At 44.7% G+C, this 25,451-nt stretch overlaps 1 protein-coding gene across 1 annotated transcript in view; it reads left to right on the plus strand.

Moving 5' to 3' along the window:
* TENM3 (teneurin transmembrane protein 3) overlaps nt 1-25,451 on the plus strand; it is a 1,613,133-nt gene that overhangs the window by 64,331 nt on the left and 1,523,351 nt on the right. The window lies entirely within an intron of this gene.

Raw genomic sequence — 25,451 nt, forward strand, 5'->3', positions numbered from 1 at the left:
TCCCCAGTTTCTCCCTAAGGTGGTGTCAGCGTTTCACCTGAACCAGCTTATTGTGGTACCTGCGGCTACTAGGGACTTGGAGGACTCCAAGTTGCTAGATGTTGTCAGGGCCCTGAAAATATCGGTTTCCAGGGCGGCTGGAGTCAGGAAATCTGACTTGCTGTTATCCTGTATGCACCCAACAAACTGGGTGCTCTTGCTTCTAAGCAGACGATTGCTAGTTGGATGTGTAGTACAATTCAGCTTGCACATTCTGTGGCAGGCCTGCCACAGCCAAAATATGTAAATGCCCATTCCACAAGGAAGGTGGGCTCATCCTGGGCGGCTGCCCGAGGGGTCTCGGCATTACAACTCTGCCGAGCAGCTACGTGGTCGGGGGGAGAACACGTTTGTAAAATTCTACAAATTTGATACCTTGGCTAAAGAGGACCTGGAGTTCTCTCATTCGGTGCTGCAGAGTCATCCGCACTCTCCCGCCCGTTTGGGAGCTTTGGTATAATCCCCATGGTCCTGACGGAGTCCCCAGCATCCACTAGGACGTTAGAGAAAATAAGATTTTACTTACCGATAAATCTATTTCTCGTAGTCCGTAGTGGATGCTGGGCGCCCATCCCAAGTGCGGATTGTCTGCAATACTTGTACATAGTTATTGGTACAAAAATCGGGTTATTATTGTTGTGAGCCATCTTTTCAGAGGCTCCGCTGTTATCATGCTGTTAACTGGGTTCAGATCACAGGTTGTACAGTGTGATTGGTGTGGCTGGTATGAGTCTTACCCGGGATTCAAAATCCTTCCTTATTGTGTACGCTCGTCCGGGCACAGTATCCTAACTGAGGCTTGGAGGAGGGTCATAGGGGGAGGAGCCAGTGCACACCACCTGATCCTAAAGCTTTTACTTTTGTGCCCTGTCTCCTGCGGAGCCGCTATATCCCCATGGTCCTGACGGAGTCCCCAGCATCCACTACGGACTACGAGAAATAGATTTATCGGTAAGTAAAATCTTATTTTTTACCTACTTTTATAGGGCCTAATTCAGACTTGATCGCAGCAGCAAATTTGTTAGCAGTTGGGCAAAACCTAGTGCACTGCAGGTGGGGCAGATATAACATCTGCAGAGAGAGTTAGATTTGGGTGGGGTGTGTTCAAACTGAAATCTAAATTGCAGTGTAAAAATAAAGCAGTCAGTATTTATTACTCTGCACAGAAACAATACAACCCACCCAAATCTAACTCTCTCTGCAAATGTTAAATCTGTCCCCCCTCCCTGCAGTGCACATGGTTTTGCCCATTAGCTAACAAATTTGCTGCTGCGATCACCTCTGAATTGCCCCCATAGTTACTTAACCTGAGTGATCCAAAAATATATTTTTGCAGTGCAAAGACAGTCAGGGGGTCATTCCAAGTTGATCGCTCGCTAGCAACTTTTTGCAGCGCTACGGTCATATAGTTGCCGCCTATGGGAGAGTGTATTTTAGCTTTGCAAGTGTGCGAACGTTTTTGCAGCCGACGGCACAAAAAAGTTTTTTGCAGTTTCTGAGTAGCTCTGGACTTACTCAGCCGCTGCAATCACTTAAGTCTTTTTGGTCCCGGAATTGACGTCAAACACCCGCCCTGCAAATGCTTGGACACGTCTGCGTTTTTCCAAACACTCCCAGAAAATGGTCAGTTGACACCCACAAAAGCTCTCTTTCTGTCAATCACCTTGCGATCGGCTGTGCGAATGGATTCTTCGTTAAATCCGTCACCCAGCGCCGATCCTATTTGTACCCGTACGACACGCCTGCGCATTGCAGTGCTTACACATGCGCAGTTTTGCAGAGATTTAACCTGATCGCAGCACTGCAAAAAGATGCTAGCGAGCGATCAACTCGGAATGACCCCCTCAAAGTTCTGAGTGATTCTACTTGAGAATGGCAACATTTGTGTAGTTAGTTATTTTATAAACCTGAAACCACATAACCATCAATCCAATTAGGTCCCTTTTTTTGCGAAAGCCAGTCTGTATCATGAAACTCGCATACAAAATACACATGAGAAATGTGAGATCCAAGAAGAGATGCCAGTTTGCAAGACTCGTGGCAAGGTTGCACAACTTCTCTACAATAAATGACCTGGGAGTGGTGAAATAATTCTGGATCCCAAAAAAGTGGCAACTGAGATAGCAGGACTATATAGAAGGTTGTTATTGGCCATAAGGAAAGTACTGGAGGTTCTTAAAAGATGTAAAATGACTGATGTTTGCCCTTTTTATTAATGGCGGAGAAATTATAGCAATTGAGTGTTTCTCATCAAATGAAAGTTGTTCCTTCATTTTGGGCTACAAAAACATGTCTGTAGAGCGTTTTAATGCCATTTTGCAAAAAAAATGGTAAAAAAAACTTTTTAGCTTCCATCTGCAAGTTCTAAAACCCTGCAAGTTCTACAATACATCCACCTACTGTACCTGTCCCACATCATTTAACCCATTATCTATCTTTTTAGAGAAATTCATCCTGAAAACTAACATGTCTTTATTGGCCAAATTATGCTATTAAAACTCTTCCAAATACATGATTAATCAATGGGGAGGGTGCACCAGAGGTTTTGTACTGTGGGTCTGATTCATGTTCGTAAGTAAAGCAAAAGAATAACAAGTAACTTTGTCTGGAACAAACCATGTTGCCATGCAAGGGTATCAAATACATTTAGATTTTTTTCTGTGCATGATAAATACTGACTGCTTTTGCATGTAGCCCACAAATTTTAGACAGCTTTTTTTTTACACTGCAATTTAGATTTCAGTTCGAACATAACCTACCCAAATCCAAATCTCTCTGCACATGTTATATCTGCCCCATCTGCCCCACAGGAGATATCAAATATCTACTGTGTTCTAATAACTAATGGAGCACAATACAGTTCACATACAATGTATCTGGGTATTGTGGTTATTTTTGGAGCTTGATTGTGGCATTTAATACCATCTGTCTATGGCATTATCCTGCTCCTCGTCTGGTGTGTGGAGAGGGACACATTTGGATCCCTCTGCCTGCTTCAGCCCTCACAGTTTGGAACTTGGCAGTGTAAACTTTCGCCAACTACTATTAGACACACAACTCAACTTAATACAATAAACAGGTTGAAAGCGATGGGCATTTTGCCTCTTTTCAACCTCGAATACTATGTTACTATGTTACTATGTTACATGTGTTAGTATTAATCATTACCAGTGCATGTGCTTATCACAGCATGGGGAGAATGATATATCCCTGAAACCTGTTTCTATCTCTACACAAGTAGGAATGTTAAGTTTTGTGGAATATATCGCTAACTTGATAAACAGGCCCCTAATATTAGTGAAGAACTGTTGCAGCCACAGGCATACTGTACACAGGTGAAGGGATGAGTGGTGATGTATCAATCCCCACCTCCAAGGGATTTTGCCTTAGCATCTATTTTTATTGTTTTATATATATATATATATATATATATATATATATATATATATATGCTGTGGTGATTGGTCTGGCACTCCGCTTACCTCGGTACTGATTGCCCTGGTGCCCTCAGTATAAACATAATACAAATGATAAAAGAAGTTGCGGCACTCAGGGTCTGATAATCAAAATATGTGTATTGAACACAAAGAAAGAGGTCACATAAATTCCAACATTTCGGGACCTTGCGTCCCTTTGTCAAGGTGTGAACCTTGACAAATATTATTAAAATATATTATATCCACATCTCCAATTCATAAATACAGCACTAAAAGGGATCTGCTACACAAAGGCATTCAGGGACAGCAGTTTCAGTCAGTAAGATTTTGGGTGCAACAAAATGAAGGCAGTAACAGTAAGTAAAAAGAATAGTCATTTTTTTATGCACAAATCTAAAATAGTGGTTATAAATAAGAGGTAAACCTAACAATGCTTTTAGTTTAAAATATTTGTATTTTTTAATATTGTACACAGCTATATAGAAATATTTGTAGCAATTTGGAAGGGAACAATTAATAAGAATGGTTCCATTTAAGGCGCTGCCTGAGGCAGCAGAATGGATACAGTCAGTCAACCATTACTATGAAGTGCAGCTTCTAAGTGTTTTTCTCTGACGTCCTAGTGGATACTGGGAACTCCGTAAGGACCATGGGGAATAGACGGGCTCCGCAGGAGACTGGGCACTCTAAAGAAAAGATTAGGTACTATCTGGTGTGCACTGGCTCCTCCCTCTATGCCCCTCCTCCAGACCTCAGTTAGAATCTGTGCCCGGCCAGAGCTGGGTGCTCCTAGTGGGCTCTCCTGAGCTTACTAGTAAAGAAAGTATTTATTAGGTTTTTTATTTTCAGTGAGCTTCTGCTGGCAACAGACTCACTGCTACGTGGGACTAAGGGGAGAGAAGCAAACCTACCTGCTTGCAGCTAGCTTGCGCTTCTTAGGCTACTGGACACCATTAGCTCCAGAGGGTTCGAACACAGGCACCTGTCCTCGATCGTCCATTCCCGGAGCCGCGCCGCCGTCCCCCTCGCAGAGCCAGAAGAACAGAAGCTTGAAGACGACAAAATCGGCGGCAGAAGACTCCTGTCTTCATTTAAGGTAGCGCACAGCACCGCAGCTGTGCGCCATTGCTCCCAGCACACTTACACACTCCGGTCATTGTAGGGTGCAGGGCGCTGGGGGGGGGGGGGCGCCCTGGGCAGCAATTGAAGTACCTTTTGGCAATAAAAATACATATATACAGTCTGGCACTGTATATATGTAAAAAACCCCGCCATTTTTTTTACACAGAAAGCGGGACAGAAGCCCGCCACTGAGGGGGCGGGGCCTTCTTCCTCAGCACACCAGCGCTATTTTCTCTTCACAGCTCCGCTGGAAGCAGCTTCCCAGGCTCTCCCCTGCAGTATCCAGGTACAAGAAGGGTAAAAAAGAGAGGGGGGGCACATAAATTTAGGCGCAAATAAAACATATAAGGCAGCTATTGGGTAATCACTTATTATAAGTGAAAATCCCTGTGTTATATAGCGCTGTGGTGTGTGCTGGCATACTCTCTCTCTGTCTCCCCAAAGGACTTTGTGGGGTCCTGTCCTCAGTCTGAGCATTCCCTGTGTGTGTGCGGTGTGTCGGTACAGCTGTGTCGACATGTTTGATGAGGAGGGTTACGTGGAGGCGGAGCAAGGGCAGATAAGTGTGGTGTCGCCCCCGTCGGGGCCGACACCTGATTGGATGGATATGTGAAAGGTCTTAAACGACAATGTAAGCTCCTTACATAAAAGGTTTGATGACGCTGCAGCCTTGGGACAGCCGGAGTCTCAGCCCGCGCCTGCCCAGGTGACTCAGAAACCGTCAGGGGCTCATAAACTCCCTCTATCTCAGATGGTTGACACAGATGTCGACACGGAGTCCGACTCAAGTGTCGACGATGATGAGGCACATTTACAGTCTAAAATGACCAAGGCCATCCGATACATGATTATTGCAATGAAAGATGTATTACACATTTCTGGGATTAACCCTGTTAATACCAAGAGGGTTTATATGTTTGGGGAGAAAAAGCAGCCAGTGACTTTTCCCCCATCTGATGAATTAAATGAATTATGTGAAGAAGCGTGGAGTTCCCCTGATAAGAAACTAGTGATTTCTAAGAGGTTACTGATGGCGTACCCTTTCCCGTCAACGGACAGGTTACGTTGGGAAACATCCCCTAGGGTGGACAAGGCGCTGACACGCTTATCTAAAAAGGTGGCCCTGCCGTCTCAGGATACGGCCGCCCTAAAGGAGCCTGCGGATAGAAAGCAGGAAGCTATCCTGAAGTCAGTGTATACACACTCTGGTACTCTACTGAGACCTGCTATTGCTTCAGCCTGGATGTGTAGTGCTGTAGCAGCATGGACAGATACTCTGTCAGACGACATAGATTCCCTCGACAGGGATACTGTTTTGCTAACCCTGGGCCATATAAAAGACGTCGTCTTATATATGCGGGATGCTCAGAGGGACATTTGCCTGCTGGGCTCTAGAATTAATGCTATGTCCATTTCTGCCAGGAGGGTCTTATGGACTCGGCAATGGACAGGAGATGCTGATTCTAAAAAACACATGGAGGTTTTGCCTTATAAGGGTGAGGAATTGTTTCGGACCTCGTGTCCACAGCGACAGCTGGAAAGTCGACTTTCTTGCCTCAGGTTTCCTCACAGCGTAAGAAAGCACCGTATTATCAAATGCAGTCCTTTCGTTCTCAGAAAGGCAAGAGGGTCAGGGGCGCATCCTTTCTTGCCAGAGGCAGGGGTAGAGGTAAGAAGCTGCACCATGCAGCCAGTTCCCAGGAACAAAAGTCCTCCCCTGCTTCCACTAAGTCCACCGCATGACGTTGGGGCTCCACAGGCGGAGCCAGGTGCGGTGGGGGCGCGTCTCCGAAACTTCAGCAACCAGTGGGTTCGCACACAGGTGGATCTCTGAGCTGTACAAATTGTATCTCAGGGATACAAGCTGGAATTCGAAGCGACTCCCCCCCGCCGTTACCTCAAATCAGCCTTGCCAGCTTCCCCCATGGAAAGGGAGGTAGTACTGGCGGCAATTCACAAGCTGTACCTCCAGCAAGTGATTATCAGGGTCCCCCTCCTTCAACAGGGAAGGGGTTACTATTTCACAATGTTTGTTGTACCGAAACCGGACGGTTCGGTGAGACCCATTCTGAATTTAAAATCCTTGAACACTTATATAAAGAAATTCAAGTTCAAAATGGAATCGCTCAGAGCAGTTATTGCAAGCCTGGAAGAGGGGGATTTTATGGTGTCGCTGGACATCAAGGATGCTTACTTGCATGTCCCCATTTACCCACTTCACCAGGAGTACCTCAGGTTTGTGGTACAGGACTGTCATTACCAGTTCCAGACGTTGCCGTTTGGCCTGTCCACGGCACCGATGATATTTACCAAGGTAATGGCCGAAATGATGATACTCCTTCGGAAGAAGGGAGTTATAGTTATCCGGTACTTGGACGATCTCCTCATAAAGGCGAGGTCCAGAGAGCAGTTGTTGATCAGCGTAGCACTCTCTCAGGAAGTGTTGCAACAGCACGGCTGGATTCTGAATGTTCCAAAGTCGCAGCTGATTCCTACGACGCGTCTGCTTTTCCTGGGCATGATTCTGGACACAGAACAGAAGAAGGTGTTTCTCCCGGTGGAGAAGGCCCAGGAATTAGCATCTCTGGTCAGGGACCTCCTGAAACCAAAACAGGTATCGGTGCATCGCTGCACGCGAGTCCTGGGAAAGATGGTGGCTTCATACAAAGCCATTCCCTTCGACAGGTTCCATGCAAGGATCTTTCAGTGGAATCTGTTGGACAAGTGGTCCGGATCGCATCTTCAGATGCATCCACTGATCACCCTGTCCCCAAGGGCCAGGGTGTCTCTTCTGTGGTGGCTGCAGAGTGCTCACCTTCTCGAGGGCCGCAGGTTCGGCATACAGGACTGGGTCCTGGTGACCACGGATGCAAGCCTCCGAGGATGGGGGGCAGTCACTCAGGGAAGAAACTTCCAAGGGCTGTGGTCAAGTCTGGAGACTTCTCTACACATAAATATACTGGAACTAAGGGCCATTTACAACGCCCTGAGTCAAGCAGAGCCCCTGCTTCGAAACCGGCCAGTGCTGATTCAGTCAGACAACATCACGGCGGTCGCCCATGTAAACCGCCAGGGTGGCACAAGAAGCAGGATGGCAATGGCGGAAGCCACAAAGATTCTTCGGTGGGCGGAGAATCACGTGCAAGCACTGTCAGCAGTGTTCATTCCGGGAGTGGACAACTGGGAAGCAGACTTCCTCAGCAGACACGACCTCCACCCGGGAGAGTGGGGACTTCATCAAGAAGTCTTCACACAGATTGCAAAGCGATGGGAACTGCCACAGGTGGACATGATGGCGTCCCGCCTCAACAGAAAGCTAAAAAGATATTGCGCCAGGTCAAGGGACCCTCAGGCGATAGCTGTGGACGCCCTAGTGACACCGTGGGTGTACCAGTCGGTATATGTGTTTCCTCCTCTTCCTCTCATACCCAAGGTACTGAGAATAGTAAGAAAGAGAGGAATAAGAACAATACTCATTGTTCCGGATTGGCCAAGAAGGACTTGGTACCCGGAACTGCAAGAAATGCGCACAGAGGACCCATGGCCTCTGCCTCTCAGACAGGACCTGCTGCAACAAGGGCCCTGTCTGTTCCAAGACTTACCGCGGCTGCGTTTGACGGCATGGCGTTTGAACGCCGGATCCTAGCGGAAAAAGGCATTCCGGATGAAGTTATTCCTACGCTGATAAAGGCTAGGAAGGACGTGACAGCAAAGCATTATCACCGTATATGGCGAAAATATGTTGCTTGGTGTGAGGCCAGGACGGCCCCTACAGAGGAATTCCAGCTGGGTCGATTCCTGCACTTCCTACAGTCAGGAGTGACTATGGGCCTAAAATTGGGGTCCATAAAGGTCTAGATTTCGGCCCTATCCATTTTCTTTCAAAAAGAACTGGCTTCACTGCCTGAGGTTCAGACGTTTGTTAAGGGAGTGCTGCATATTCAGCCCCCTTTTATGCCACCAGTAGCACCCTGGGATCTTAACGTTGTGTTGGATTTCCTGAAATCCCACTGGTTTGAGCCACTTAAGACCGTGGAACTAAAGTATCTCACGTGGAAAGTGGTCATGCTGTTGGCCTTAGCATCGGCTAGGCGTGTGTCGGAATTGGCGGCTTTGTCATGTAAAAGCCCATATCTGATCTTCCATATGGACAGGGCAGAATTGAGGACTCGTCCCCAATTTCTCCCAAAGGTGGTATCATCGTTTCATTTGAACCAACCTATTGTGGTGCCTGCGGCTACTCGGGACTTGGAGGACTCCAAGTTGCTGGACGTAGTCAGGGCTTTGAAAATATATGTTTCCAGAACGGCTGGAGTCAGGAAGACTGACTCGCTGTTTATCCTGCATGCACCCAACAAGCTGGGTGCTCCTGCTTCAAAGCAAACTATTGCTCGCTGGATCTGTAGCACGATTCAGCTGGCTCATTCTGCGGCTGGATTGCCGCATCCAAAATCAATAAAAGCCCATTCCACAAGGAAGGTGGGCTCTTCTTGGGCGGCTGCCCGAGGGGTCTCGGCTTTACAGCTTTGCCGAGCGGCTACTTGGTCGGGTTCAAACACCTTTGCAAAGTTCTACAAGTTTGATACCCTGGCTGAGGAGGACCTTGTGTTTGCTCATTCGGTGCTGCAGAGTCATCCGCACTCTCCCACCCGTTTGGGAGCTTTGGTATAATCCCCATGGTCCTTACGGAGTTCCCAGCATCCACTAGGACGTCAGAGAAAATAAGAATTTACTCACCGGTAATTCTATTTCTCGTAGTCCGTAGTGGATGCTGGGCGCCCGTCCCAAGTGCGGACTTTCTGCAATACGTGTATATAGTTATTGCTTAAATAAGGGTTATTGTTATGAGCCATCCGTTGAGTGAGGCTCAGTTGTTGTTCATACTGTTAACTGGGTAAGGTTATCACAAGTTGTACGGTGTGATTGGTGTGGCTGGTATGAGTCTTACCCTGGATTCCAAAAATCGTTTCCTTGTAATGTCAGCTCTTCCGGGCACAGTTTCCCTAACTGAGGTCTGGAGGAGGGGCATAGAGGGAGGAGCCAGTGCACACCAGATAGTACCTAATCTTTTCTTTAGAGTGCCCAGTCTCCTGCGGAGCCCGTCTATTCCCCATGGTCCTTACGGAGTTTCCAGCATCCACTATGGACTACGAGAAATAGAATTACCGGTGAGTAAATTCTTATTTTTTTCCCCTTGCATTATAAATAAAATTCAGACTGAGGAATTCCTTAGGAGTGATAGTTTATATTGGTTTAGAAAATGTAGAGGTTATTAGTGTATTCCATACCTCCCAACATGACCCTCTCCAGGAGGGACACAATGCTCTGCTTCTGGACTTTTCTCTTAATTTATGAATACCGGCACCTGTGTTGAACAGGTTAATGGATAAGAAAGGTGTTTCACCACAGGTGACGGTAAAATCACAAATTAAGATGGAAGTCCAGGAGCAGAGCATTCTGTTCCTCCTGGAGAGGGTCAAGTTGGGAGGTATAGTATTCTAAGTAACTTATTCAAACCATATTGTTTAGTGTACAGTGTTTATCAAGGAGAGGAAGATATGGGGCTTCATTCAGGAGTGCCACCATCTTTGGGGTTGCAGCAGCTGCGTGTGACATCATGCAGCCACCACGGCCTGCCTCAGCCACAGTCCGGACACGTCTGCATTGTCTGGACTGCATCCCTTAAATGGAGCATCGATGCTTACAAATCGCGGCGTCGACACCCTGTTCCTGACAACGTCTAGGTCTTAAACTATGATCGCCTGCGATTGCAGTTTAAGACCTTGCACATGCGCGCACCAGCATGTGCACATGCGCAGAAGTGCTGAAATCCCCAAATAGCAATTTCAACACTTTTGCGGGCCTTACTGAATTAGGCTCATAATCTCTAATTTATTGACACAGCAGGAAACCAATATAATACATAGGCTAACTAGATAAATATTATACTTAGCTAACTAATCACCTTTTGATTAAAGAAAAGTAGTCATTAAAAAAAGGAAAGTAACCCATAAAAAACGTCATACACAGTATGGTGTTGTCCATCACATACCTTAGGCATTAACTCCAGGATTCACCAACATTTTTAAACAATCTTCCAACAAATTCTTTACTTAAAGGACCGCTAAATGTACAAGGAGGTGCTCAAAAATTGACAGTAATACCATCCAAAAATGCATATGTAAAAGCTTGCATGTGCCTATCTTAGCTTATGCTATTTCAGATAAGTGTTTAATTATGGTGGTTATGTATTTTGTCAGCATCTGTGGTTTGTCTGGGTTTGCAGACGGATCCAAGGTGTTATGGCTGGAGGATGTGTGGAGGAAACTGGGAGGTCAGAGCAGGTTTCTCCTCATAAAGAAATGGCCCTTATTGGTCAGGAAATACAAAGTTAAATGACACAGCTAGAGATTACCAGCAGGGCTGGCGAATATGAACTGTACAGTGACTATGGAGTGCCTGATGATGCACTCTATGCAATAAAGTCCTGGCAGGATAATAATTGGCGTGGAGATACTTCTGCAGTAATTATAGAAGTGTCAGATGATGCTGGAAAAATTACTCTGTAGGAACTCTGGAAGGTGGGCTCGGGTGTTGGCTGTCACAGCAGGTGGAGCAGAGAATGATGAGATGTTTCTCAGGAACTGTAGGACGCACTAACGTATGGAGTATTGCTTAGAAGACCGACTGGCTCAAATAGTAGTGCTCCAGAGACTGCTGGTAACACTGGAGCAGAGAGAAATACCTAGAAGACTGGCTGGCATTTCAGGAAGCAGCACAACTGAGTAGAACCAACAGTGAAGACAGGATATTGCAGGTAACTGAAGAATGATAGGCTGAGCAGGATGATGATTAGCCACACACAAGGGAATGGGATGTAGTTGGCATCCTGACGGATGGGATGCCAGCAGTTGCACTGGTAATGAGTAGTAAGCAGGGAGAGACTTAAATAGGGTGCCCTGGCTGCTGATTGTACACTGGAGTCATGTGCTGGAGATCAAAGCAGGAATTGGCTGAACAGCGGACATGATGGCGGCTCCCATGTCCCAGCTGCGTCAGCACTAGATGAAGGAAACAAACAGTCTAATTGGTTTTGAGGCTTGAAGCATGTCCTGATACTGCCATGTACTGATATTGCCCATTATATAAACAGGTTTTAACTGTCTGGCATGTGACATTTATGCTATGTATTTATTGTATGTACATCTAGTCATTAACGTTAACAACACATTGTGTATATGGGCCCTCATTCCGAGTTGTTCGCTCGCAAGGCGATTTTAGCAGAGTTACACACGCTAAGCCGCCGCCTACTGGGAGTGAATCTTAGCTTCTTAAAATTGCGAACGATGTATTCGCAATATTGCGATTACAAACTACTTAGCAGTTTCTGAGTAGCTCCAGACTTACTCGGCATCTGCGATCAGTTCAGTGCTTGACGTTCCTGGTTTGACGTCACAAACACACCCAGCGTTCGCCCAGACACTCCTCCGTTTCTCCGGCCACTCCCGCGTTTTTTCCGGAAACGGTAGCGTTTTTATCCACACGCCCATAAAGCGCCGTGTTTCCGCCCAGTAACACCCATTTCCTGTCAATCACACTACGATCGCCGGAGCGAAGAAAAAGCCGTGAGTAAAAATACTATCTTCATAACAAAATTACTTGGCGCAGTCGCAGTGCGAACATTGCGCATGCGTACTAAGCAGAAAAACGCTGCGATGCGAAGAAAAATACAGAGCGAACGACTCGGAATGAGGGCCATAGTAAACTTGGAAAATTGGAAAATGTTAAAATTACAAATATTGCGATTATCATCAGACTGTGCATGTCCTGTGAATGCATAGCACATGTGCTAAGGCTAAAATGCGATCACAGATTCAATGAAATGCAATTACAATTTAATTGTCAGGAAGTGACCATTCGTGGGTGTTAACATGGCATTTCTGGGGAGTGGTTGGTAAAACGCAGGTGGGTCATAGCCGTCCGTTATAGGGGTGTGTTTCTGATGTCAGTTGTAATAGCTAGCATTTAAAAACATGGTGCCAGTACGACTGCATTCTCATTAGTCTCAGTAGCCCTGGGTCACTTGCAACTATCGATGGTACTCGGTTTTTGCATTTGCATCGCAATTCTGCGGATGCATATGCAGAGTTGCGATCACATTGGTGGGCATCTTCTACCTTTCAGATCAGTGATTTTCAGTAGTAGCAGTTTAAGACGATTGCAATTTCTGTCCCAATACCAACCTATCCTGAATTAGGCCTATAGTCCCTTGGATAATAAATCAGCAAGGGTCTTATCGCATGCCGCATATGCAATGCTAATCAGTTCACCATCTACCAGCTTTCTTAGAAAATGGTGTCTTATGGCAATTTGCTTAGAGCCCACTATAAATCAATGGCATCTTTGTTGTCACATGAAATGTAGACAATGTCTTTTGGATTAAGAAGACCTAGTTCACTCAAAGTCTCCTTCAGCCACAACAACTCTTGTCTGTTTTTATGAGAGCTGATAGTAGAGATGGCAAAAGGAGGTTGTTTCCTGCTGAATACTGTGTCTGCTGGGAGGCACTCAATATCCCGGCTGTCGGGATCCTGGCGCTCTGCATACCAGCGCTGGGATCCCGACTGCCGGGATGCCGACAACTCTTCTCCATCTTGGGGTGTCCATGACACCCCTGGAGGGAGAATAAATAGCGTGGCGCGGGTAGCGTGTCACCGCGCCCGCAGCGTGGTGAGCGCAGCAAGCCCGCAAGGGGATCTTTTGCGCTCGCCCTGCTGCTGGCATTATGGTGGCCTGAATCCCAGCGCCGGTATGCTGGGCGCCGTGATCCCTTGGCAACAAGTCAGGCTTTTTAGTGCGCTAGACTTCCATGTGTATATAGCTTCTTGCAAAAGATCTCCTGCTTTAGATCATTTTATAGTCGGGGGTAATTCCAAGTTGATCGCAGCAGGATTTTTGATAGCAATTGGGCAAAACCATGTGCACTGCAGGGGAGGCAGATATAACATGTGCAGAGAGAGTTAGATTTGGGTGGGTTATTTTGTTTCTGTGCAGGGTAAATACTGGCTGCTTTATTTTTACACTGCAAATTAGATTGCAGATTGAACACACCCCACCCAAATCTAACTCTCTCTGCACATGTTATATCTGCCTCCCCTGCAGTGCACATGGCTTTGCCCAATTGCTAACAAAAATCCTGCTGCGATCAACTTGGAATTACCCCCATAGTCATTCTGCCTGTCAACAATGGTCCAGGTATCATTGTTATTTAAAGCTGTACACTCCTTGTCTATTGCTGACTTCCACTCTTCCCTGTCACTGCATGAGTTTACTTCTTGTGTAAAATCATGTAGCATCATGAAGTAGCAGTTCATTGATTCCACCTCCACCAGATCTCTTCACCTCTGTTTTAGAAGTGCCTCTATTGAGAGCAGCAAAAAGATAAACATTTTCAAAACTGCTAGTTTCCACTTCATAGTGGTGTCTGTCCAACTTGCATGTCAGATTGCAAGACATCCTTGGGACCTTTTCCACTTGTGTCAATGCTGACACTTTTCCACTTACCACAGTATATCTCAATGTGACTGCTGAGATTTAAGTAGCCCATACATCTGAAATCAATTGGTGCAATTACTCATGTGACCAATGACTAGATTGGGTAATTGGCAAAATCCAACATATTGAAAATCCTTGATTCACCCATTCTGACCCAAAAATTATCAGAGTTGTTGAGTTGGGGATTTTTAAAATGTAGGATTTTCTCAATCCCCCATAAAATTGGATCAGCACTGGAGAATTGCCTAGTAGATGTATGGCCCGCATAACACACAAGTGTTATGATCTCTTGATTTTTCCTACTGTTAATGGTCTCCCCACCTGTTTTCTACATGAGACACGTGGAGGTCATATAACAAAGAGTATAAAAATCCAAACATCAACAGCCCTTTAATAAGTATTCTCTTCCTTCTCAAAAGCAACAGTAAGTGCATTTCTTTCATTCTTTAAAATACTGTACATACCTTTTAGCAATACATAGATATAGTTGTGTGCACTGCTGGTGTCACTAATGGAACTTGCTATAAAAATTGTATGAAATGATTGTGAATCTGCTTATTTTAGACCATCAGTGAATTTACTGTCTTATACAAGTTGGGATTATCTGTATGTTGTTACTGAATCCTTGCATGGTTGAACTGACATTCATGAGAGTGTTAAGGTCAGAGTGTTTCCTGACTGTACATAATGTCACATCTATGCACAGGGACCCGCTGCATGTCTCAGAGGTTACCCAGTGAACACATTCCAATGTTTTGTGACAACAGAGAAAGAAAAATCCTACCTCAGCACACCAGTCTGATTTTGAAGAAATTTGTATCATGGGTCTGATCCTGATTTATTTAGTAGGATCTCTTTGAACTGTCAGTGCTAGGTAAGAATCAAATAATATAATAAAGTATATGTTTTAGAAAATGACACTGTAAGTGAATGGGGGCATGCTTCCTGCGGCTATATGATTTGTGCAGCCTTAATTACAACTTAGTCTAAGCATCAATCTTTCATTCCTCCCACCTACCAACATTGAAGTGGAAAATACAGACAGAACAGGAGCTTATCACAGAAACAAACCATACAGACGAATTTTATCATGAGAGCAGCCAGGGGGCATCAAAGTCACAGTCCTATTTATACAGATCCGAGATATTCCTCACTTGCGTGCAGCCTCTTTCCCTTTTTTATTCTCATTACATACTACACTGGCAATCCTTTATGCAGCTATCAATAGCTGCAAAATATTGACATTGCAGCGCGTTACGTATATTGTCACCGTAGTGAACTGTTCTGTGGAAAGGTTTCTAACTCAGGCCGGATCAATGCAACCTTGGAGTTACTTGTAAATTCTTCAGTGTAACTGGAAACCACAATCAATCTTTGAATACTTTGGGGGTCATTTGTCAAAGTATGCCAGGTGCAAAACACATTGCATTAGCTGTAACAACTGTACACTGGCTTACAAGGCTAAAATACTAGGTCAAAGCTTGTCCTGAGATTCTGTGTTACCATAGAATTTTCGCCTCCCTAATACAGCCCATTCCTGTATTCTCAAACAAAAATGTTAGCCCGGTGGCAAATTGTCAACATTGTGCCTATTTCATCCAATTATACTGTCTATAAATGATTGCTAATGAAATTATAAAATAGACAATCAATAAGAAAATACTGAATATCCATGATTCAAATACTTTGTTCAAGAAAAACAAAAATGTAAAATGTCACTTTGATTTTTCACTTAAATATAGTGTTTTTTTCTCAAAATATATACTCATTTTTACCAACGGTATAAAAATGGATGCACAGTTTAATGTTTTGCGAAAGCTGGATTTTTATGACACGGGGCCTAATTCAACATGGATCTCTATTGCCACAAAAAAAATTGCACAGGTAGTTGCCGCCTAGAAATGGAAAAAGCCGCTCACTGCAGTTTGGCATATGCATCGCAATGTATACGCAAAATCGGGAACAACGAAGGGGTAAATTTAATCTGCATGCAAATGATTGCAGATGTTGTCAGAGACCCGTCCGCCAAAAGGCCATTCCACGCCTTAATTTTTTGCCACCACTCACACAAAACGCTGTGTTACCACCAGGGCCGTCTTTTCGTATGGGCTCTTGCCCAAGGGCCCCAGGAGTATAAGGGCCCTAGGCTGATAGCTGAAGGTTCCCTCTTTCCAGGGGTACCAGATGTTTGAAAATCGGACCTGGGTAACCGGCGATATCCGACTTGAAAGCAGTGGTCCCAATCCAAACCTGTTAATTGCTCTTCCCAGCCAGATATCTTGGGTTCTGTCTGACTTAGATTTTTTCTGAGTGTATAATCCTAAATCTGTGACCCTCCCCTTTTGGTGGACACTGGCAGCTTGTCTCTACTATGCCCAGAACAAGAGATATCAGCCTTCAAGCAGCTGGTCACTGCTCCAGCTCCACACACCTAATATGCAGTTTTATATTTTCATTGGTGGATTGCTCTGGCTCTGGAACTCTGATCCACAAGTCCCCAGAACCTTCTGAAAGGTAGGACTCTCTAGTTTTTTAATTCCATTCAAAGCTAAGAAATACATTTTCAGGAACTTGAGATATCTGCAGTCAAGCAAGCTGCCCTCCCACCAGAAATTGATAAATATTAAGCCCACGCCACTATCCACCCCTCCCCTACGTATTAAACACTCCCTACCACCCTGGAAGTAATGTACTATGGCTTCTTCATTCAGCCCAATGACCCCTACTACAGTTTAGCCCCATCTGTATGGTAAAGGAGTAATTAGCAGAAATAACTGCTCCAGGTCCTACATGCTGAGTGGAAGAAAGAACATCCCCTACCGCCCGCGGGACATCAAAGCTGCTGCTGATAGCACCCCCCACCCCTACCGCTGGAGGATGAGTATGGGGCCCAGTGCATTGCTGTGCCCAGGGGCCTACACTGCTGTTAAGATGGCTCTGGTTACCACCCCTAAACGCTCACTTCCTGTCAATCAATGTGCCATAACATTGCTTTAAAAATGCAAATGCACTGCGATCACAATGCATCAGTGACGCATGTGCATTGCATAGGCAGCGCATGAGCAGTCTTCCGATAATCTTCCAAATTGCAAAATCTCTAAATTGCGATCCATGCTGAATTAGGCTCACTGTTAGAATTAGTGTGCAAAAAAAGAATATGGTATGGTATCACATCCAAGTATTACATGAGCACTTGTCCTTAAACGCCATAGTGGAATATGCTGGGTAGCCCTGAGGTGTAGCGTTACAGAATAAAGGAAATACTGAAAAGAAGAAAACAGAACAAGAATAACAAGCAGGAGGAAATAAAATTGCCCACTGAGTAATTGTTGTTGATGTGTGTGTTTATTTATTTGGAACTTTGTATTTATTGCTAAGTTTAGCTTTAGTTCAGGGTGTTCTCAGTCCATGTACATGGATTGGTGCAGAGGAGGCCTTCAGCGACACAGCTGCTGTCTGCTTCTGTTGCGGACACTGTATTATTTGTCTTGTAGATCCACATTACACTTGCCATGCTTCTTTCAGTGAAATTACAATTTATTTAATTTTGTGGTGTAGCGCGCTTTCATTCCAAACTAAAAAAAAAAAAAATTACAGCTGTGTTCTACACTGCTAATTTGTTGTTGGGGTTTTTTGTTTTGGGGAGGGGGATTTTGTAAACTAATCATTGAGGCTCTAATGTTTGTTGTTAAATGTATGAAATACCCTAGTATACCCTAGTATGTAGCTACTGTTTATTTGTAGCTATTTCTTTTTTTTGAAATCCTAACATTATTTTGAAAGCCTTGTACATTATTTACATTTAAAGCAACGTCTGAGTTCAGCCTGCATCCCGCACGGCATTACATACTGCTGCTAGTGTGTGATTGTGTACATGTGGTAAGGAATATAGGGGCAGATGTATTAACCTGGAGAAGGCATAAGGAAGTGATAAACCAGTGATATGTGCAAGGTGATAAAGGCACCAGCCAATCATATCCTAACTGTTCATTTACATATTGGAACTGATTGGCTGGTGCGTTTTATCACCTTGCACATATCACTGGTTTATCACTTCCTTATGCCTTCTCCAGGTTAATACATCCATAGATTCCAAGCTTCACTGAGGCAGGGACTGAAAGAAATATATGGGCTATATACAGTTTGTGTACATGTGGTAAGGAATATAGGGGCAGATGTATTAACCCGGAGAAGGCATAAGGAAGTGATAAACCAGTGATATGTGCAAGGTGATAAACGCACCAGCCAATCAGCTCCTAACTGTCGATTTGCATATTGGAGCTGATTGGCTGGTGCGTTTATCACCTTGCATCTAACACTGGTTTATCACTTCCTTATGCCTTCTCCAGGTTAATACCTCTGCCCCATAGGGCCTTATTCAGCATGGATTGCATCGGCAATTCGATCGCATACTGACGAATGTATGCCCAGTGTGCCTGCGCATGCGCAGGAGCCGTACTGCGTATGCGCATGCATTTTACCAATGCGAATGCCTCTGCCTGATTGAATTGAGATCACATCGCTGATGACCATTTGTATAGTGTATTTGTATAGTGTATTTGTATAGCATGCGATCGCAAGCAGTTGCAGTTTTGCTAATTTAGCAAACCTGCAACTGATGCTGAATGGGGGCCTATATACAGCAAATAACTGGTAGTAGTAATAATAATAATAATATACGATATGTGGGTGATAAGGTGGTGCAATGGCTATATTTGCTGACTCACAGTACTGGGATCATGGGTTCACTTCCAACTAGCGCCATGTCATGTTGCCCTGTCTTTGTGCGGGTTTCTTCCAGGTACTCTGGTTTACTCACACAATCCAATCCAAAAACATTCTGGTACTGTATGAAAATTGGCTTTTGGCAAAAATGAACACCAGTATTAGTGTGTATTTGGAATATAGGGCCCGATCCAAACACAGAAATTACAAAAAGGTTGTGGGCGCATGCACAGCACCTGTCCTGCACCTGTGCCTGCTTTTTTTGTGGCCCGCAGAAAATGCGAATGCCTGGGTGCGGTGGGGGTTCAGCAACTCTCCATTTCCTAGGCAGAGACAGAGTGTTGCGGGGCCAGAGGCGAGGAAACGTGGGCAGCATTATCAAAATAGGGGGCGTGGTGTGGGTGTGATCGAGGTGGCTGCGTGACGTCACACGCAGCCGCCGCAATCAGAAAGATGGAGGCAACCCTGATTTCTGCTTGATCAAGGTGGGGGGCGGTGGTCAGCATGCATTGAATCAGGCCCATAGATTGTAAGCCCTACTCATACAGGGACTGATGTGAATGACTACTTATCCTCTGTGAAACTCTGTGTACTATGGCCCTCATTCCAAGTTGTTCACTCGCTAGCTGCTTTTAGCAGCATTGCACACGCTAGGCCGCCGCCCTCTGGGAGTGTATTTTAGCTTAGCAGAATAGCGAACGAAAGATTAGCAGAACTGCTACTAAATATTTTCTTGCAGTTTCTGAGTAGCTCCAGACCTACTCCTAGACTGCGATCAGCTCAGTCCGTTTAGTTCCTGGTTTGACGTCACAAACACGCCCTGCGTTCGGCCAGCCACTCCCCCATTTCTCCAGACACTCCCGCGTTTTCCCTGACACGCCTGCATTTTTCAGCACACTCCCGGAAAACGCTCAGTTACCACCCAGAAACGCCCCTTTCCTGTCAATCACTCACCGATCAGCAGTGCGACTGAAAGGCGCCGCACGAACACCAGCAAATCTACTAAGTTTTGTGTTAAATAACTAAGCGCATGTGCGCTGCGTACCATGCGCATGCACATTTAGCAACAAATCGCAGCATAGCGAAAATCGGCAACGAGCGAACAACTCGGAATGACTACCTATGTGCGCGCTATATCAATAACTGGTGATAAATAGTATATTATGAACTTTTAATATTTTGCTACCATCCAGCTTCATTGCTGGAAAAATATGTTACAGTACTGTATTTATACATTTAATTGTCTTTTATTTTAAATCACACATTTCTTAGCAGTCATACCCAGGATTAGAACCCATGACCTGTTACACTAGCAGCAAACACTTTACTGATGGAGTTATTTGCTCCTGTAGAGGAAGCATGAAAATTCTAACTATACAACGTTACGTGTAATTGTCAGAGATGTAACTTCATATAGTTAAAATTCTTATATTTCCTATACAGGAGCAAAAAGCTTCATCAGTAAGGTGTCTGCTTCCAGCGTAATAGGTCATGGGTTCTAATCCTGGGTATGACAATTGTAAAATGTGTATCTACACTATAATAAATAGGGTGTGACTTGTAAGGTGCAGGGACCAGTGAGGAAGTCAGCCACTGAAGAGATAGCGGCAGCTATCAATTAACTTAATTCAATGGTGTCACAGAATGGGAGGAGAGGTGCCCCCCCTACAGAGCAGGAGCCCAGCGGCAGATGACTCCGTTGCCTCCCAGAGTTCTGCCTCTGGTTACAGCATCTTTACTACTTAGCATCACAACTTGATTCAAATTGTCAATCCAAAATTCCTGCATCAGAATGATCAAAGTTAAAAAATGATCAAACTGGCATAGAAAGCTATTGGAATTCTTTCTCTTTCCTTTTTCTTTTTTCCCAGAAAAAAATGGTTCTGTTACATGTTTTGTCCTAGTTTAAAAACAAAAAGGCTGACAAATTCACTTTTAGAAAATAGTTTTCACACAGACTACTCTGAAATGGGAATTATACCTCATTAGTTTAACCTGCAATAAAAGCAATAAGATAATATTTATCATGCTGAGTACATTGTTACTTGAGCCTAATTTAGGAAGCATAAAAAAAAGACATAACTGATTTTACATACCCATAATTAACTAAAAGAACTGCTTAAAAAGCTTGTGAATGCGACATTTTTTGTATGTACTGTATGTATTGTTAAGATATGCTAATTTGTCTAGGTGTTCTGAATTTGTTCACGTTCAGCTGCAATTATTGCACTACATCAATGTTTGTCATTCTTTAATCTACTGTATGACTAATTCCTTAGTACTTGCCAAGTTCTCCTAATTCTATATTTGTTATTATTTAACTTTCTATTTAAAAATTATTTAAGTTTTATTTGTGTATGTACACTTTTAATTTCATTGAGGTATACCTGAGGAAACGTATATTAATGTCCGTGCAAGCTTTCACAGTATAAAAGTATCCAGTGTACAATATTACTGTATTTGTAAAAACTATGGCCCTCATTCCGAGTTGATCGCTCGCTAGCTGCTTTTAGCAGCAATGCAAACGCTAGGCCGCCGTCCTCTGGGAGTGTATCTTAGCTTAGCAGAAGTGCGAACGAAAGGTTAGCAGTTCTGCTACTAAAAAATGTCATGCAGTTTCAGAGTGGTTCGATACTTACTCCTAGCTTGCGATGATGGCAGTCTGGTTTCACGTCATAAACACGCCCTGCGTTTGGCCAGCCACTCCCCCGTTTCTCCAGCCACTCCTGCGTTTTTACCTGGCACGCCTGCGTTATTTAGCATACTCCCTGAAAACGCTGAGTTGCCGCCCAGAAACACCCACTTCCTGTCAATCAAACAACGAACACTCGAGCGACTGAGAAGCGTTGCTCGAGCTTGTGGAAAACTACAACGTTTTGTGTGAAAGTACTTAGCGCATGCGCGCTGCGTACCATATGCATGCTCAGAAGTGCAGATTTTAAGCCTGATCGATGCGCTGCGAAAATTGGCAGCGCGCGATCAACTCGGAATGAGGGCCTATATATCATGTTGTACAGAAACTCTCTAATATGTTCTTAGTGTAACTATTAAACAAGTTTGCCACATCCAAAGATTAATGGATGATAAATGTGACTACAGGAATAATTTACTCTTCAAATGGTACAAAGGGGTTAATAACATGTGTATGGAGGGGAAGTTCTACTATTAAAATGCTTAATGTCAGGTATAGATGGGATGTTATTAAATTTTACAAAAAGTAATATACCAATAGTGATATCCTTAATGTTAACCTTATGCGTCATGTATTTATATTTTCAGTTGTAGCTGTGCTGGTTTGATAACGTAATCCATCTAATCTTCCCAACCCAAATTCATCTTGTTTTTTTTGTTTTTGTTTGTTTTACATTATCCAGTTTACAGGGAATAATATCAATATTGCCCTGCCATTGGACCCTTTATCTTTAATAAATAAGTCATGCATGGAGTAAATGTTAAGGAAATATACCATTGTCTAGATCAATGACATCCACACTCTGCTCTTAAGGTTCAGGCAATAGAAATGACACTGGTGGTACTGTGTGTGAACCTAGTAGGAAACAGCATTGAGTGACTTTAGGCAAGTGACTCCCTGGGACAAATGTACCACGATGATGCTGCAAACTGTTTGGTCTTTGAGTTATGGTGCCTGAGAAAAATGTGTGCAGCACACAGCTGAGATTAATCATAACTATCTAGGCATTAATTATCATTAATTTATACTGTCATCATTAACCGCTGCAGCTATGCGTTTCAGGGATGCCTAGTGGTATGAACCACTTTTCTACAGATGCATGGTATAAGATGGATGCATGGTATAAGTCACTTTTCTATAGACACATGGTTTATGCTATTTTACATGGATACATGGCATAAATTACTTTTTTATACACACATGGTATAAGCTACTTTACATGAATGTATGATATAAACCACTTTACATGGTTGTATGGTATGAACCACTTTACATGGATCATGATACACACTGCTATAACTATGCATAGTATAAACCACTTTACATGGATGCATGGTATAAACCACTTTACATTGATGCATGGTATACACCACTTTACATGGATGCGTGATATACACCCAGGGCTGCCATCAGAAATTATGGGGCTCGGGACTGCCAGAATATAAAACATTTCCCCTTCCCGACTGGACACATAGACAATGGGAACAACCATGAAGTCTCCCAGGATTCCAAAGCTGGACCTGAGATTCTCCAGGTTTCCCTCAGCTGGACCTGAGCTCCATCTATTTCTCCATGATAGCTTGTCAGGAATCCTGGTAGTCATGGTAGTAACTGGCTCCACCTAACAATGCTAGATCCAGTGTCAGAACAGGGCCGCGCATCTCTTCTCCTTAGAGTGTTATGTCACTAGTTACCTCTTATTCCCCAGCAACAGCAGAGGAGAAGAGGAGGTGATTCGATCAGGTCTGCAGTCAGCATGCCCCCTTACTGTACCTCTGCTACTTGCCTCAGTGAGTCGCCGGCACAGAGGTATAGTATCTTAATGAGTCACCCACACTATGATTTTCTGGAGAGTTATGAATGGCTCATCGCACAGGAAATGTAATAAGTCATTCATGTCACTTTCCAGCTGCCGCCAGCAGCTTGCGCTGTCCTGTGTGACAGTGATTAATTAGCAATCATCTCAGCAGGTAGCCGAGTCCCGTCAGCTTCCTGGTTCCAGGACATCCCCCCGATGGCGGCACGGTATACACCACTTTATATGTATGCATGCAGGGGTGCTTTAACAGAGAAGGGGGCCCGTGTATAAACCACATTACATGTGTGCAAGGAATAAACTACTTCACATACAGGGATGTATGGTACAGTATAAACCACTTTACATAGATGCATGGTATAAATCACTTTACATAGATGCATTATATAAACCACTTTACATAGGTGCATGGTATTATTATTTTTATTATTATTATTATCCTCTATTTCTCTGACGTCCTAGTGGATGCTGGGAACTCCGAAAGGACCATGGGGAATAGCGGCTCCGCAGGAGACTGGGCACAACTAAAGAAAGCTTTTAGGTCACCTGGTGTGCACTGGCTCCTCCCACTATGACCCTCCTCCAAGCCTCAGTTAGATTTTGTGCCCAGCCGAGGTTGGATGCACACTAGGGGCTCTCCTGAGCTTCTAAAAAGAAAGTATATAATTAGGTTTTTTATTTTACAGTGAGACCTGCTGGCAACAGGCTCACTGCAGCGAGGGACTAAGGGGAGAAGAAGCGAACCTACCTGATTGCAGCTAGCTTGGGCTTCTTAGGCTACTGGACACCATTAGCTCCAGAGGGATCGACCGCATGGAACTGGCCTTGGTGTTCGGTCCCGGAGCCGCGCCGCCGTCCCCCTTACAGAGCCAGAAGCAAGAAGAGGTCCGGAAAATCGGCGGCAGAAGACATCAGTCTTCACCAAGGTAGCGCACAGCACTGCAGCTGTGCGCCATTGCTCCTCATACACACTTCACACTCCGGTCACTGAGGGTGCAGGGCGCTAGGGGGGGGGCGTCCTGAGCAGCAATAAAAACACCTTGGCTGGCAAAAATACCACAATATATAGCCCCAGAGGCTATATATGTGATAATTACCCCTGCCAGAATCCATAAAAAAGCGGGAGAAAAGTCCGCGAAAAAGGGGCGGAGCTATCTCCTTCAGCACACTGGCGCCATTTCTCCCTCACAGCTCCGCTGGAAGGAAGCTCCCTGGCTCTCCCCTGCAGTCTACACTACAGAAAAGGGTAAAAAAGAGAGGGGGGGCACTAAATTTAGGTGCAGTATATATAACAGCAGCTATAGGGGACATAATTCAGTTAGTCCCTGCATTATATAGCGCTCTGGTGTGTGCTGGCATACTCTCACTCTGTCTCCCCAAAGGGCTTTTGTGGGTCCTGTCCTCTGTTAGAGCATTCCCTGTGTGTGTGCGGTGTGTCGGTACGGCTGTGTCGACATGTTTGATGAGGATAATGATGTGGAGGCGGAGCAGATGCCTATAGAAGGGATGTCACCCCCTGCGGGGCAGACACCTGAGTGGATGGACTTATGGAAGGAATTGCGTGCACGTGTCGACTCCTTACACAAAAAATTTGACGACATGCCAAATGCGGGACAGCCGGCTTCTCAGCTCGTGCCTGTCCAGGCGTCTCAAAGGCCATCGGGGGCTCTAAAACGCCCGCTACCTCAGATGGCAGACGCGGATGTCGACACGGATACTGACAGTACCACTAAAAAGGGTATTATGTTTGGGGAGAAAAAACTACCCGTAGTTTTTTCCCCATCAGAAGAATTAAATGAAGTGTGTGAAGAAGCGTGGGCTTTCCCTGATAAAAGATTGGTAATCTCTAAGAAGTTACTAATGGCGTTCCCTTTCCCGCCAGAGGATAGGTCACGTTGGGAGACACCCCCTAGGGTGGATAAAGCGCTCACACGTTTGTCTAAAAAGGTGGCACTACCGTCTCCGGATACGGCCGCCCTCAAGGAACCTGCTGATAGAAAGCAGGAGGCGATCCTGAAGTCTGTATATACACACTCAGGCATTATACTTAGACCAGCTATTGCGT

Source organism: Pseudophryne corroboree, chromosome 1 (genome assembly GCF_028390025.1).
Source record: "Pseudophryne corroboree isolate aPseCor3 chromosome 1, aPseCor3.hap2, whole genome shotgun sequence".
Classification (NCBI taxonomy): domain Eukaryota; kingdom Metazoa; phylum Chordata; class Amphibia; order Anura; family Myobatrachidae; genus Pseudophryne; species Pseudophryne corroboree.